Source organism: Bos taurus, chromosome 12, assembly GCF_002263795.3.
Source record: "Bos taurus isolate L1 Dominette 01449 registration number 42190680 breed Hereford chromosome 12, ARS-UCD2.0, whole genome shotgun sequence".
Lineage (NCBI taxonomy): Eukaryota > Metazoa > Chordata > Mammalia > Artiodactyla > Bovidae > Bos > Bos taurus.
This window is the reverse complement of record NC_037339.1, coordinates 32,231,096-32,244,166: the sequence shown is the minus strand read 5'-3', so window position 1 is coordinate 32,244,166 and position 13,071 is coordinate 32,231,096.

Below are 13,071 nucleotides of genomic sequence, written 5' to 3'. Positions count from 1 at the left end.
GAAACAGCAATCAGCAGAAGGGAGCGCCTGTCCTCCAGGTGGAGCTCAGATCTGGCTGGATCAGGGAGTCACCTGAGCTCGTCGGTGGATACTGAGCACTTGGCTCCTGGACACAAACCCTTGGTTCACTCGCTGTGTCTGCTGTCCAACCCAAAGCACGTGCTTATTCTTTGACACTTGGTGTTTCATGCATTTATCTGACCAACATTTATTGGAAGTCCTCTATGTTGGAGATATCTATCTGTCAGCACTAGAATAGATGGGAGGCGGGCACCAATTATTTTTATACCAACCCATTTTTCATGGACCCCAGAGGACTTTTTTACTTAAAGACTGAAAGAGAATAATAACAGATGACATGTATTTGGGCTTCCCAGGTGGTGCTAGTGGTAAAGAACTCACCTGCCAATACAGGAGACGTAAGGGACGCCTGTTTGATCCCTGGGTCAAGAAGATGCCCTGGAGGAGGGCATAGCAATCCACTCCAGTATTCCTGCCTGGAGAATCCCATGAACAGAGGAGCCTGGTGGGCTACGAGTCCGTGGGGTCACAAAGAGTCGGATATGACTGAGTGCTAAACACCTCTGTGCCTCACCTCACTCCAAATACACAAAGACCTATAGGGAGGGTGCTATTATTACCTCCATGCTACATCCAAGGACAGTGAGTGGAAGGTTAACTCGCCCAAGGTCACATAGCTAACAGCTGACAGGGCCTGAATTTGGAAGCAGACAACCTGACCCTACAGCCTGCATTCCCAAATTCTACATTATCATGCAGAGGGGAGCTCAGATCTAGCTGGATCAAGGAGATGCCCAAGCTTGTTGGTGGAGTCTGAGGACCTGGCTCCAGGAAACTGACCTTGTTCCATCCCTGTGCCTATTGTCCAACCCAAAGTGTGATAAGGCGTGAGCGGTGGAAGGAGCCCGGTGGAAACAAGCCCTGGCCTCCCGCAGATACTCCAACCTTCAAGATTCAGGCAAATGCCCATGGAAATGTCCAGTGGTCACCTCCGTGGCCAATCATCTGGGCTCTCTTTGGAGAAGATGGACTGCATGGGCAATCCATCACGGGCTGCCGGAGCCGCTGGCCACTGGCTCTCCTCGCCTGCACTTATCTCCGTAACATCATCCAGTTTTTTAGACTTTTCCTAATTAAGAAAGGTTCCCACCAGCAACAGCAAAAGAAATCCTCACCACCTCTTTCATTATCTCAGCTTTTCTTCCCCTTAATTACTATTGAGCTCCTGGCTGATTAAATTAGTTTGTTGAGGTCCTTTCTGAAATCTTGGGGAAATTATCTAAAAAATCATGAAATCAATTCCCTTACGCTGTTTTAATCTTTTATGCCCTGGGCTCAAAGAAGGATGGGCAGACAAGTGCAGGCCCTCTGAGAAGTGTGCAGCCCTACACTGCTGGCCAGGCTTCCAGGGCCTTTGTGGACCATCTGGGTCAATTTCCTTCCAAGTAAATGAAATGCAAATAAAAATTCCAGCAGTTTTTCAGCTGCCGGCTGCCCAGCTGATTAGCATGACAGAGGCTGGGAGATGAGGCCTGACCCTCTGCACTTCCCCTCATCTCATTAAGTTGTAACTCCGCCGCCGCTGCATTCATGGTGTTTATTGACGCTGAAAGGCGTCTTTATCCAAAACTAGCTAAATTCACATTCAGAGTTTTTACTTGGAAGTCTTGCCTGCTTCAGCCTCCACATGAAAGTGAACCTATTGTGGCAGGCCCATGTGTCCTGCTGATTCTGAAACAATCTGGAGGTTTTCCCAAAAAAAAAAAAAAGGTCTATTTCACCGGCTTGTATCCCGCCATCCTCCTCGCCCAGCCTCCGAAGGCGCAGGGGCACCCAGCGCAGGAAGAGGTAGGGGTGCGCGTGGGAGGAATCCTAGAGCCAAGTTCTAGGATGCCGGGGGTCGGGCCCTTGAGAAGGCTCTCTGTTGGGATGACTCCCTCAGCTGTAGGTGCCTGGGTGGAGGCTCTATGATTTCTCACAGGGCCCTGGCTCCGCGGAGACCTCTGGCTGGGCGTGCGGGTCCCTGACCACATCTCCCGTGTCTCCCTCTTGCATGAAGCATTTGAAGGGCCGTGTCCCTCTCTTTCGGGCTTCCCTGGTGGCTCTGCATCCACTGTGTGTGCTTAGTTGCTCGGTCATGTCCAACTCTTGGCAACCCCATGGACTGTAGGTAGCCCACCAGGCTCCTCTGTCCATGGGATTCTCCAGGCAAGAATACTGGAGTGGGTTGCCATTTCCTCCTCCAGGGGATCTTCCCAATCCAGGGATCAAACCTGTGTGGCTGGCACTGTCAGCTGCGTTCTTCACCACTGAGCCACCAGGAAAGGCCCCTGCATGCATTACCCACCTAGGACAACATATGAAGACAGTAGCCTCGATTTCTTGCCGGGGCTGGGGGTCCTCACTGATTTCTGGCTGGAGTGTTTGCAGGCCTTAGAATGATTCACTCAGGGTCAAGGCCTCCCCCGGTTTTCATTTAAACACATTCCTACAGAGGACTTATGTATATCCCCAGGAGTGCATCCACTCAAGAGGAGGTGGAATTCAAGAAGGGGAGGCAGTGATTATTACTGATAATTCTCTGGTAGGTTATGGTCAACACTCTTCTTTCTGCTGCTGTTGGGTTTGTAGGTGGGAGAGAGCTTTGGGATTGTGTCTAATGAATAATCTGTGATGAGTGGCTTTTTGACGTGAAAGCAAAGCCTGAAGACTCTTGTGGGCAGGGGTTTCTGTGGGTGAAGGGGTGGGTGTCCTCCAGCGCCTTCCTGAGACCACCAGCTGCCTAGAAAGCACTTTTTAAATCAGGTGCACAGCACTGGCCACCATGGCGCTTTCCAGTCTGCAAATCAATCCTGACCTTCACTTCACAGGGTCTGTGCCAAGTGTTGTAGTAGTTAACAGTTCTCTTTAAAATCTTCTCCTGCACTGTGTTTTCTTTCAAGGCTGCTTTAGTAATTCAACGGGCTTCCCTGGCGGCTCAGCTGATAAAGAACCCGCCTGCCAATTCAGGAGACACAAGAGACGTGGGTTCGATCCTTGGGTCAGGAAGATCGCCTGGAGAAGGGAATGGCAGCCCACTCCAGTATTCTTGCCTAGAGAATCCCATGGACAAAGGAGCCCTGTGGGCTATAGTCCATGCATTCAAAAAGAGCTGGACACGACTGAGTACACACACCTTAGTAACTCAGCAGGTGGGTCACTTTATAGGTTGGTCCCGAGCTCCCTGGCTAACTGATGCTAACCTTTGGTTTCCCTTCAGCAGGTCAGCAGGAGGGGGTGGGTGGAGCCCAGTCTGAGAGGCAGTGACCAGCGGGGGCTGCAGGAAGGGCCGTCAAATGAGCGTGGCTTGCTTGGCTCAGGATGTCCTGCCAATCCCACGAGGCTTACACCTGGACAGGAGCAAAGGAGGGTGCCAGGGAGTGGCCTGGGCAGACAACAGAGCTATCCCAGGCCAGGCCTCCTGACCATGGGCTGTAAAGCAGGATGGTCAGGTTTGAGGGTCGAGACCATGTCTGGAGGGTGACTGCAGAAATGATGATGGGCGTGGATAAGCCAAGTGAGCCTGCCTGAGTCGCTGAGTGGATGCTGCTCTCCAGAAACCTGCTGCTGCTGCTGCTAAGTCACTTCAGTCGTGTCCAACTCTGTGCGACCCCATAGATGGCAGCCCACCAGGCTCCCCCGTCCCTGGGATTCTCCAGGCAAGAACACTGGAGTGGGCTGCCATTTCCTTCTCCAATGCATGAAAGTGAAAAGTGAAAGTGAAGTCGCTCAGTTGTGTCTGACTCTTGGCGACCCCGTGGACTGCAGCCTACCAGACTCCTCCGCCCATGGGATTTTCCAGGCAAGAGTACTGGAGTGGGGTGCCATTGCCTTCTCTGCCAGAAACCTGCAGAACCCAGTAAAAAAGGCACCATCTGAATAACCACCATAAAAATGTCTACAAATAACAGATGCTGGAGAGGGTGTGCAGAAAAGGGAACCCTCCAACATGCCTGGTGGGAATGTAAATGGGTGCAACCATGATGAAAAGCAGTATGGAAGCTCCTAAAAAAACTAAGAGTTGCCATATGATCCAGCAATCCCATTTCTGGGCATATACCCAGACAAAACTATAATTAGAAAAGACACAGGCAGCCCTGTATTCACTGCAACACTGTGCACAGTAGCCAAGACGTGGAAACGACCTAATGTCTGTCGACAGGTGAACAGATAAAGAAGATGTGATGTGCGCACACACACACACACACACATAACGGAATATTACTCGGCTATCAAAAAGAATGAAATAATGCCATTTGCAGCAACATGGATGGACCTAGACATAATCATATAAGTAAGTCAGACGAAGACAAATACCATATGATACCATTTATATGTGGGATCTAAGATATGACACTGATGAATTTATCTACAAAGCAGAAACAGACTCATAGTCATAGAGAACAGCTTTCTGGTTGCCAAGGAGGAGAGGAGTGGGGATGGATGGAGTGGGAGTTTGAGATGAGGAGATGCCAACTATTAGTATAGACTGGATAAGCAACAGGGTCCAACTGCACAGCATAGGAACCATATTCAATATCCCATGATAAACCGTAATGGAAAAAGACTATGAAAAAGAATATATATATGCATGGCTGACTCTGCTGTACAGCAGAAACTAACATAACATTGTAAATCAACTAAAACTTCAATAAAAAAATTTTAAAGGTGCTATCTGACAGGGCATCAGACCCTTCACTCCTCACGACGACCCCTCATGTCACAGATCAGAAAACTTAGACCGGGGATTCACTGTCACAGAGCCGAGGTCGGAAGCCACCCTCAGTGACCCCAGAGTCCGATATTCTTTCCAATGCACTTTCCCATCTCTTCCACCCCACACATTTCTCACTCAAATGTGGGGCAATTATAGTCTCTCAAAGAAACAAAAACACCAGCCAGGGGATCTGCACACAGGGCATTCGGCAACCCTGCAGGCACATCTCCTTGATTCTACCTGCTACGGGCACCTGTGCTGCCTGACACCGTGTCTGCCTGGCCAGAAAGCAGAAGGCACCGGCACCAGAAGGCAGGATAAAGGCCCCTCGTGCCCTCCTCCATTTCCACAGAGCACTGCTGCAGACCACTGGGGCACGGGGCTTGGGCCGAGGCCCCAGTACCCCCACTGGGGCCGTGGCTCTTCTGATCTGCTCTATGAGCCAGGCTGCACCATGGACCCAACAGGCGAGGCCCCAGCTCTGTTGCATCCCACGCCCTGGCCCTCCCTCACCTGATCACCCCTCACTGTCCATCCTGCGGGAGACGAGATGACAACCGAGTACCCCAGGCTGACTCTCAAGGGACAGGTCTCCCCACAGTGGGTCGCAGGGAGTCATTACTTACCAAGCCTTTGAAGGGGATAATCAGTTTTGACCCAATTATGGGCTTCCCTGATGGTCCAGGGGCTGAGACTCCACACTCCCAATGCAGGGGACCCAGGTTCGATCCCTGGTCAGCAAACTAGATCCCATGTGCAGCAGTTAAATCAGAGACACCCGTGTGTTGCAACTAAGACTCGGTGCAGCCAAGCCAATAAATAAATATGACCAAAAACCTTGGCCCCAGTTTGGATCCCAGGCAATAACAGTGCATCCAGTGTACCCTACACAGCCAATCCAGCAGCAACGGTGACAGGCGGACTCTACGCCAGGCGCAGTGTTACATACCTTACAGCTGTCTTGTGTGTTGAATGAGAAGAGGACATTGTTACTGGATCCAGCACCAACTGGGCCGAGGTCTCCCTCACTCTTCAAAGTGTAGCCACGAATCAACGGCACCAGATCTTCTAGAAGTGTGTTACAGAAGGAGAACCTCAGCCCCCACCCCAGTCCTCCTGCCCAAATAAGAAATGATTCTCATGCATTTCAAGTTAGAGAAGCATGGACCCAGGATTCTTTTTAAATCTAGGATAAGGAAAGAATATGATTTTTCCCCCTTAGGGTTTTTAACTCAAATAAGGCTGTACGTAGAGGACTTCTGAGCAAACTTGGAGCTTCTCAAATTTATGTTTCCTTTATACTTGGTAAGAGGTTTTCCAAGACTTTTTGTAAAGCTTATAATCCCTCTCAAGGTTAAACAAAATTATTTATTTATTTAGCTGACTGGGTCTTAGTTGCAACACGAGGGATCTTCATTGCAACACATGTCTTTAGTTGAGGCATGTGGGATCTTCATTCCCGGACCAGGAATTGAACCCGTGTCCCCTGCATAGGAACCACGGAGTCTTAACCAGCCAGGCAAGTTCCAAGAGAGTAAGTACTTTGATGATTCTTGGAAAGAACATGGATTCTGGCTAGAATCACTAATTGTGCAGAGAGTTTCTCACATTCTCACTTCCACGGCCAGTGTAGAGTTTCCCTTTAAAGCTGGATAGGAGAATTGTGCAGGAACATTTTTGTATCAAAATAAATAACCATCCCAAATGAATGCATGAATGCACTGTAATGAAATAGCTAAATTCCAAAGAGGTTTTCCTTTAGGGGGATTCAAGGGAAATGATAGCTATTTCATGCAGACACTGTTACAATTCTACCAAGAAATTAAGAAGTATACTATTTCCAACTAACATGAAAATATAATTCAATAGAGAGATGAGAAAAGGTTGTTGATTCCTGACATTTTCCAAGCCACATGAAAAGAATTTTCAAGGGACTTCCCTGGTGGTCCAGTGGCTAAGACTCCATGCTCCCAATGCAGGGGGCCTAGGTTCCATCCCTGGTCAGGGAACTAGGTCCCACAACTAAGACCCAGAGAAGCCACAACTAACATCTGGCACAGCCAAATAAATAAGTTTTTTTAAAAGAATTTTTAGAGCAGCAGCTAATGTGGACATGGGATCCAAGGGGATGACAATTTATTCTTTCATAAAACACTTAAAGAGCCTGATTTCAATTCCAGGTCAGAACCGTTCCCATCTGTCCCCATGTTCCCTTCCACCACGCCAGCCTCCCTTCCAGGGTCCCTATACCAATTGGTGCTTCCAATTGGTATAGTCACTGGGGCGTCCCTAACCCAGAAAACTTCTACTCTTCCTTCCATGAAGTACCTCAGGGTGCAAAATACATACACTCTCTCTCCTCACCCCATCTGAACTCCTGTCTAGCAGCAATGCCTATCCCAGTTAAGAAGTGTTGAGGAAAAATCAGGCTCACTAAGCTAATTCTCTCTAAGGTGTGAATGACTGATAGTCCCATAAACATTCCATAGCTATTTACATTTTAAAAGATCTTATGAACCATATTGGGGTTTCCCAGGTGGCACTAGTAGTAAAGAACCTGCCTGCCAATGCAGGAGACACAAGAGATGTGGGTTCAATCTCTGGGTTGGGAAGATCTCCCTGGAGGAGAGCATGGCAACCCACTCCAGTCTTCTTGCCTGGAGAATCCCAGGGACAGGGGAGCCTGGTGGGCTGCCATCTATGGGGTCACACAGACTTGGACACGACTGAAGTGACTTAGCAGCAGCAGCATAGATTCACAAATATATGTTTTAACATATTTATAGATTCACCTTTATACTAACAGTCATAAAATTATCATCACCATTTTTTTAACGGAGGAAGAGGCTGCAAAGGCAAAAGTTCCAGGGGTTCACAAGAGCCCTAACACAGCCCTGCTCAGAGCTGGCCTCCCCAGAAGTTTCTGCCGCTGTGCCACTTGTATCACTGTGGACTTTAGGATCAGCCTCAGAAGAGGGTTGCTGTTGTTTAGTCATTAAGTCATGTCTGACTATTTGCAACCCCATGGACTGTAGCCCACCAGGCTCCTCTGTCCGTGGGGTTCTCCAGGCAAGAATATTGCTGACCCACCTGGGAAACCCATAAGAGGGACAACATTATCACCTCTGGTGTCAGATAGGGCCAGCTGAGCAGAGAAGCTAAGTCCTTCTCTCCAAATCTGGGGTTCAGAGCAGGCAAGCTGATCCCTACCTGGCAGGTCACTGGAGCAAGCGTCTCAAGGGCGTGTGAGTTGGTCTGTACACTGCACCTCCAGGGAGGAGGTCTGAAGAAGACTCATGGGTTTATACCCCACCTCCCAGGCCAGTCGTCACCCAGACTAGGTCTCCCTGCAGGAGCCGTCAGTTCACAGATGATCAGACAGGGTAGGCGGCTCTTTGCCAGCAGATCTGAGCCAGGGGCAGGTCTGCTGTTCAAGATGCCGGTCCAGGTGAGGACTGTCATCCAAGCCAGAGCCCCTTCTGCTCGTTTCCAGGAGCCCAACCAGAGAGGGGTCCCAAAGGAATCCATGTGCTTCGGCTCCCTCCAGGGAATAACTCCTCAGACGGCGCCAGCAGTCTGGCAGTGCCCTTTGCAAATTCTTTGCCAACATGAGGGGATTTTCATGCAGACAATACACTCTGGCCTGGAAAAAGCCAGCTTGAGTGCAAAACACTGTATTCCTCTCTCCTCTCCTTTAACCGTAAGGATACTGCACCAAGCTAAAATGGCAGTTTTCAGTCTTTGTATAATAAGAGATGCTGGAATAAGGGTGATGTGGCTGTGTGTTAATAAGCATTAATTTAACATCAATAGTTGTGTAGAATGTTTATGCAAGTACATCCCATTTTACATGAACCTCACTTTAGATATGAGGCTTGCCAGGTGGTGCTAGTGGTAAAGAAACTGCCTGCCAAAGCAGGAGACACAGGTTTGTTCCCTGGGTCAGGAAGATCCCCTGGAGGAGGGCATGGCAACCCACTCCAGTATTCTTGCCTGGAGAATCCCATGGACAGAGGAGCCTGGTGGGCTACAGTTCATGGAGTCGCATAGATTCAGAGAGAACTGAAGTGACTTAGGATGCATACATGGACTTTAGATATCTCTGGGTGATTGTAAGTCAAATTTTGCAAATTCAATAATATGTTCCATATGCCAATGGATTGACTTCTTACCAGAATTCAGAGATGATTGCTTTTGCAAGTTCACCACATTTTGAAGTGCTCATAACCTTGCCTGTATTTACATATCTTATAAACTCAAATTTTAGGATATCAAATTTTTCTAAATGAATTTCTTGAGTTCAATTCGGACTCTAATCCATAACAGGAATATAAAGTATTAGAATAGGGGCCGTGGAAAAATTTTTTAAAACAATCTCAAGGATAAGAACCAAAAGCTTTGAGGAAAAGGTAGTGTAAATGTATTAAGTAAAAAAGAAAAAAGAAAAGCTGAGGCTAGCGTCCTGTACTTAGGCCAGAGGGCTTCTCCGACACGGGGATGTGGTCGTGCCTCTCTATGACACAAAGATGCTCAGGAGCCTCCACAGTCTGAAAGTCAAGTCCAAGTCCCTCAGGCTGAACTCTCAGGGCCCTTGGTTCTCTGAGCCCATCAGTACACATGCGGGTCCCGAACCCCCAGGGCTGCCTCTAAGCAACGTTCTTTTCTTCCCTGGAAGGTATGTTGCTTTTGAGTTGTTTTCCCATACACGACACAGATCCCACCTGGGATCCACTCTCTGTTTTCGAAACAACATCATATTTCCGCAGGCTGGGAGAGCAGCCTGTGCTGTGTTTATCCAAACACTGTCACGTGAAGAATATCATCCCCTATCAGACTGCCTGAGTTCACCCATTCATTCAGCAAATGGTTAGGCAGCCTGCAATGCGGGAGACCCAAGTTTGATCCCTGGGTCAGGAAGATCCCCTGGAGAAGGAAACGGCAACCCACTCCAGTACTCTTGCCTGGAGAATCCCATTGACAGAGGAGCCTGGACAGTTACAGTCTGTGGGGTCAGAAAGTCAGACACGACTGAGTGACTAACAACACAAGCAGACAGCCTAGTCCCCACTCCTGTGCAGACTATTATATTCTAGATGGGGACAGAGTGGATATAACTGAGCTGGCCATTAACAGAGTGCCTCACAGGGACTTCTCTGCTGGTTCAGTGGTTAAGACTCTGCACTCCCAATGCAGGGGAGCCAGGTTTGACCCCTGATCGGGAAACTAGAGCCTGCATGCTACGACTAGGAAAAGATTTTGCATGTTGCAACTAAGACTTGGCACAGCCAAATACATTTTTTAAAAAAGACAGTGCTTCGTATACCGGGGCTTCATTAGCCCATTAACTAGAGAATGATATAAAAATCCATTCTCAGGCTTCCTGGCAGTTTGGTGGTTAAGGGTCCATCTTGCAATGCCGGGGACACTGGTTTGAGTTCTGGTCTGGGAGGATCCCACATGCCTCAGGGCAACTGGGCCAGTGAATCACAACTACTGAAGCCTTCGCACCCTGAGAGCCTGTGCTCCTCAACAAGTGAAGCCACCGCAGTGAGAAGCCTGAGCACCACAGCTCGAGTTGCCCCAACTCTCCACAGCTGGAGGGGCTGGTATGACACTGAAGACCTAGCACAGCCAACAGTAAATAAATAAATATTAAAATAAGGCTAGATTGAAGGCAGGAGGAGAAGGGGACAACAGAGGATGAGATGCTTGGATGGCATCACTGACTCAATGGGCATGAGCTTGAACAACCTCTGGGAGATGGTGAAGGACAGGGAAGCCTGGCGTGCTGCAGTCCATGGGGTCACAAAGAATCAGACACGACTGAGCGACTGAACAACAACAACAACATAAGGAGATTTTTAAAAAATCCATTCTCAAAAGCTTTGAGCTGGTGAGAAAGGTGACAGACATATGGCCCTAGCTGGAGATGGAGAAACAGACCCTGTTCTCTACTTGGTCATTGTTGCTTCCCGTCTCACAGCACGTGAGCTAACATCACTAATGACCCTATGACGCTGCTGTCATCTGCATTTTACAGAAAACTAAACTGAGACTTGATGATGTTCAGTTTCATGATAAAATAACACACAGCTAGTAAGTTGTGAAGCCAAGATTTAAACTCAGGTATGGATGACCTTGGAGAAGGCGATGGCACCCCACTCCAGTACTCTTGCCTGGAAATCCATGGACGGAGGAGACTGTTAGGCTGCAGTCCATGGGGTCGCTAGGAGTCAGACAAGACTGAGCGACTTCACTTTCACTTTTCACCTTCACGCATTGGAGAAGGAAATGGCAACCCACTCCAGTGTTCTTGCCTGGAGAATCCCAGGGACGGGGGAGCCCGGTGGGCTGCCGTATCTGGGGTCACACAGAGTCAGACACAAATGAAGTGACTTAGCAGCAGCAGCAGCAGCATGGATGACCTTAAGGTTTAATTTTCTTTCAATCTTTTTTCCCTACTACTTTTGAAATTTTTTGTTTTTGTGAAAGTTATATATAGACATAGTTTAGTGAATCTACATATTTCTCACTCATGTCCCTCCTCCCCATTTCCTCTTCCTCAAAAAGCAGCCATTTTAACTTTTTTTAGTTGGTTTATTTATATTCACAGCTTTAAGTAACATGTTCTTATTGGTACTTCTTGATGTTTTTTTCAGTTCTAGGCATTGCCACGTGGCCTCCTTTGCATACTTGGAAGTATAAAGATTTCACTCTCCTTCCTCCTATCCTGTCAATGTAGTGTTTTTAAACACTTTGTCCATAAAGTTCAGGCTGCACGTAGTTATGACAAAGCATAAGGACAGAGTGAGAAGTTTGGCAAAAGCTCTTCTCAAAAACTAATGACAAGGGAGGGGACACATGTACACCTGTGGCTAATTCATGTTGATATATGGCAGAAATGAAACCAATATTGTAAAGCAATTATCCTTCAATTTAAAATAAGTTAAATTTTTTTAAAAAATTTAAAAGCTAATGACAAAACTAGGCAAAAGGGTCAAAAACAACCATTTCGGGATGCAATCAAAGGCAGATAAAACTCGCAAAATACTTTTTCAAGAAAGACCACTGAACTTTGGGGAAGAATACTGGGACTCTGGCCTTTTAGCCTGGAGCTGATCCCAACTATCACCTCCTTGTCTCCCCTCCCCCCCAGCTCTGGTTTGGGAGTCTGACCAGGGCAGGGTGGGCCATGACAGGTAGCACCTTCTCCAGCACACAGACCTGACTTGACCGTGAGTAGAATGCAGAAAAAGCCCATGCCACGGGCACTGTCAGAAATAGTAGCAATTCCAGTTCCACACAAATGGGAAAGGTTTACATCACAGAGAGCCTGAGGTCGGGGCAAATAACATACTGTCAGACTGGCCAGAAATGTAACAGAAAGCTCCACACAAGAAAACAGGCATGACGGACCCGATGCCCTGTCAGTCTCGAAAGTGGCGTACGTTTGCAGTTCTGAACACGAACAAGGGAGACTGGAGAGGGCCCTCGCTATCACACATCCCTGCTGAACACCAGTTCTTGTGTAAACACAGAGGAGAGACACAGGGACCAGACGAAAAGCAAAATCCAGGGAAGATTTGTAAGTGATCTGAATTTTCAGTATGTTCCCCAACCTCCATACAGATCTATTAGCAAAAGATGGAATTCTTACAGCCTTAAGGTGTTCAAACACAACCTCTGATCAATCACTGGTAGATCAATAAGTTATACTGACATGGAAATGACCCCTAGGAAGCCAGAATCAAAAACAAAAATAATACTTTAAGTAAAACTGACAAAAAGCATCAGCAGGTGCACATGGCAAGGGAAATAGACTCTCTGAAATTAGTCAAGTCACCAAGCAATTGAACAAACAAACAAACCCCAGCAATAGCAACAACATCTGAAAGGGGCAATGGGTGGAATTTGGATCTAGAGTTGCTATAATATATTATCTGAAATGGGCTTCCCCAGTAGCTCCGTGGTAAAGAATCCACTGGCAATGCAGGAGGCACAGGAGACTTGGGTTTAGTCCCTGGTTTGGGAAGATCCCCTGAAGATGGGAATGACAACCCACTTCTGTATTCTTGGCTGGAGAACCCCATGGACAGAGGAGCCTGGTGGGCAACAGTCCATATAGTCGAAAAAAGTAGAACACAACTGAAATGGCTGAGCACATGCACGCATAATCTGAAATATCTAGTTTTCAACAGAAAATTACTTAATACAAAATACACAAACAGGAAAAGGAGATCAATACTTTGAGGTGGGGAGGTGGGGAGTAATTATTAGAAACTGTCTCTGAGGAA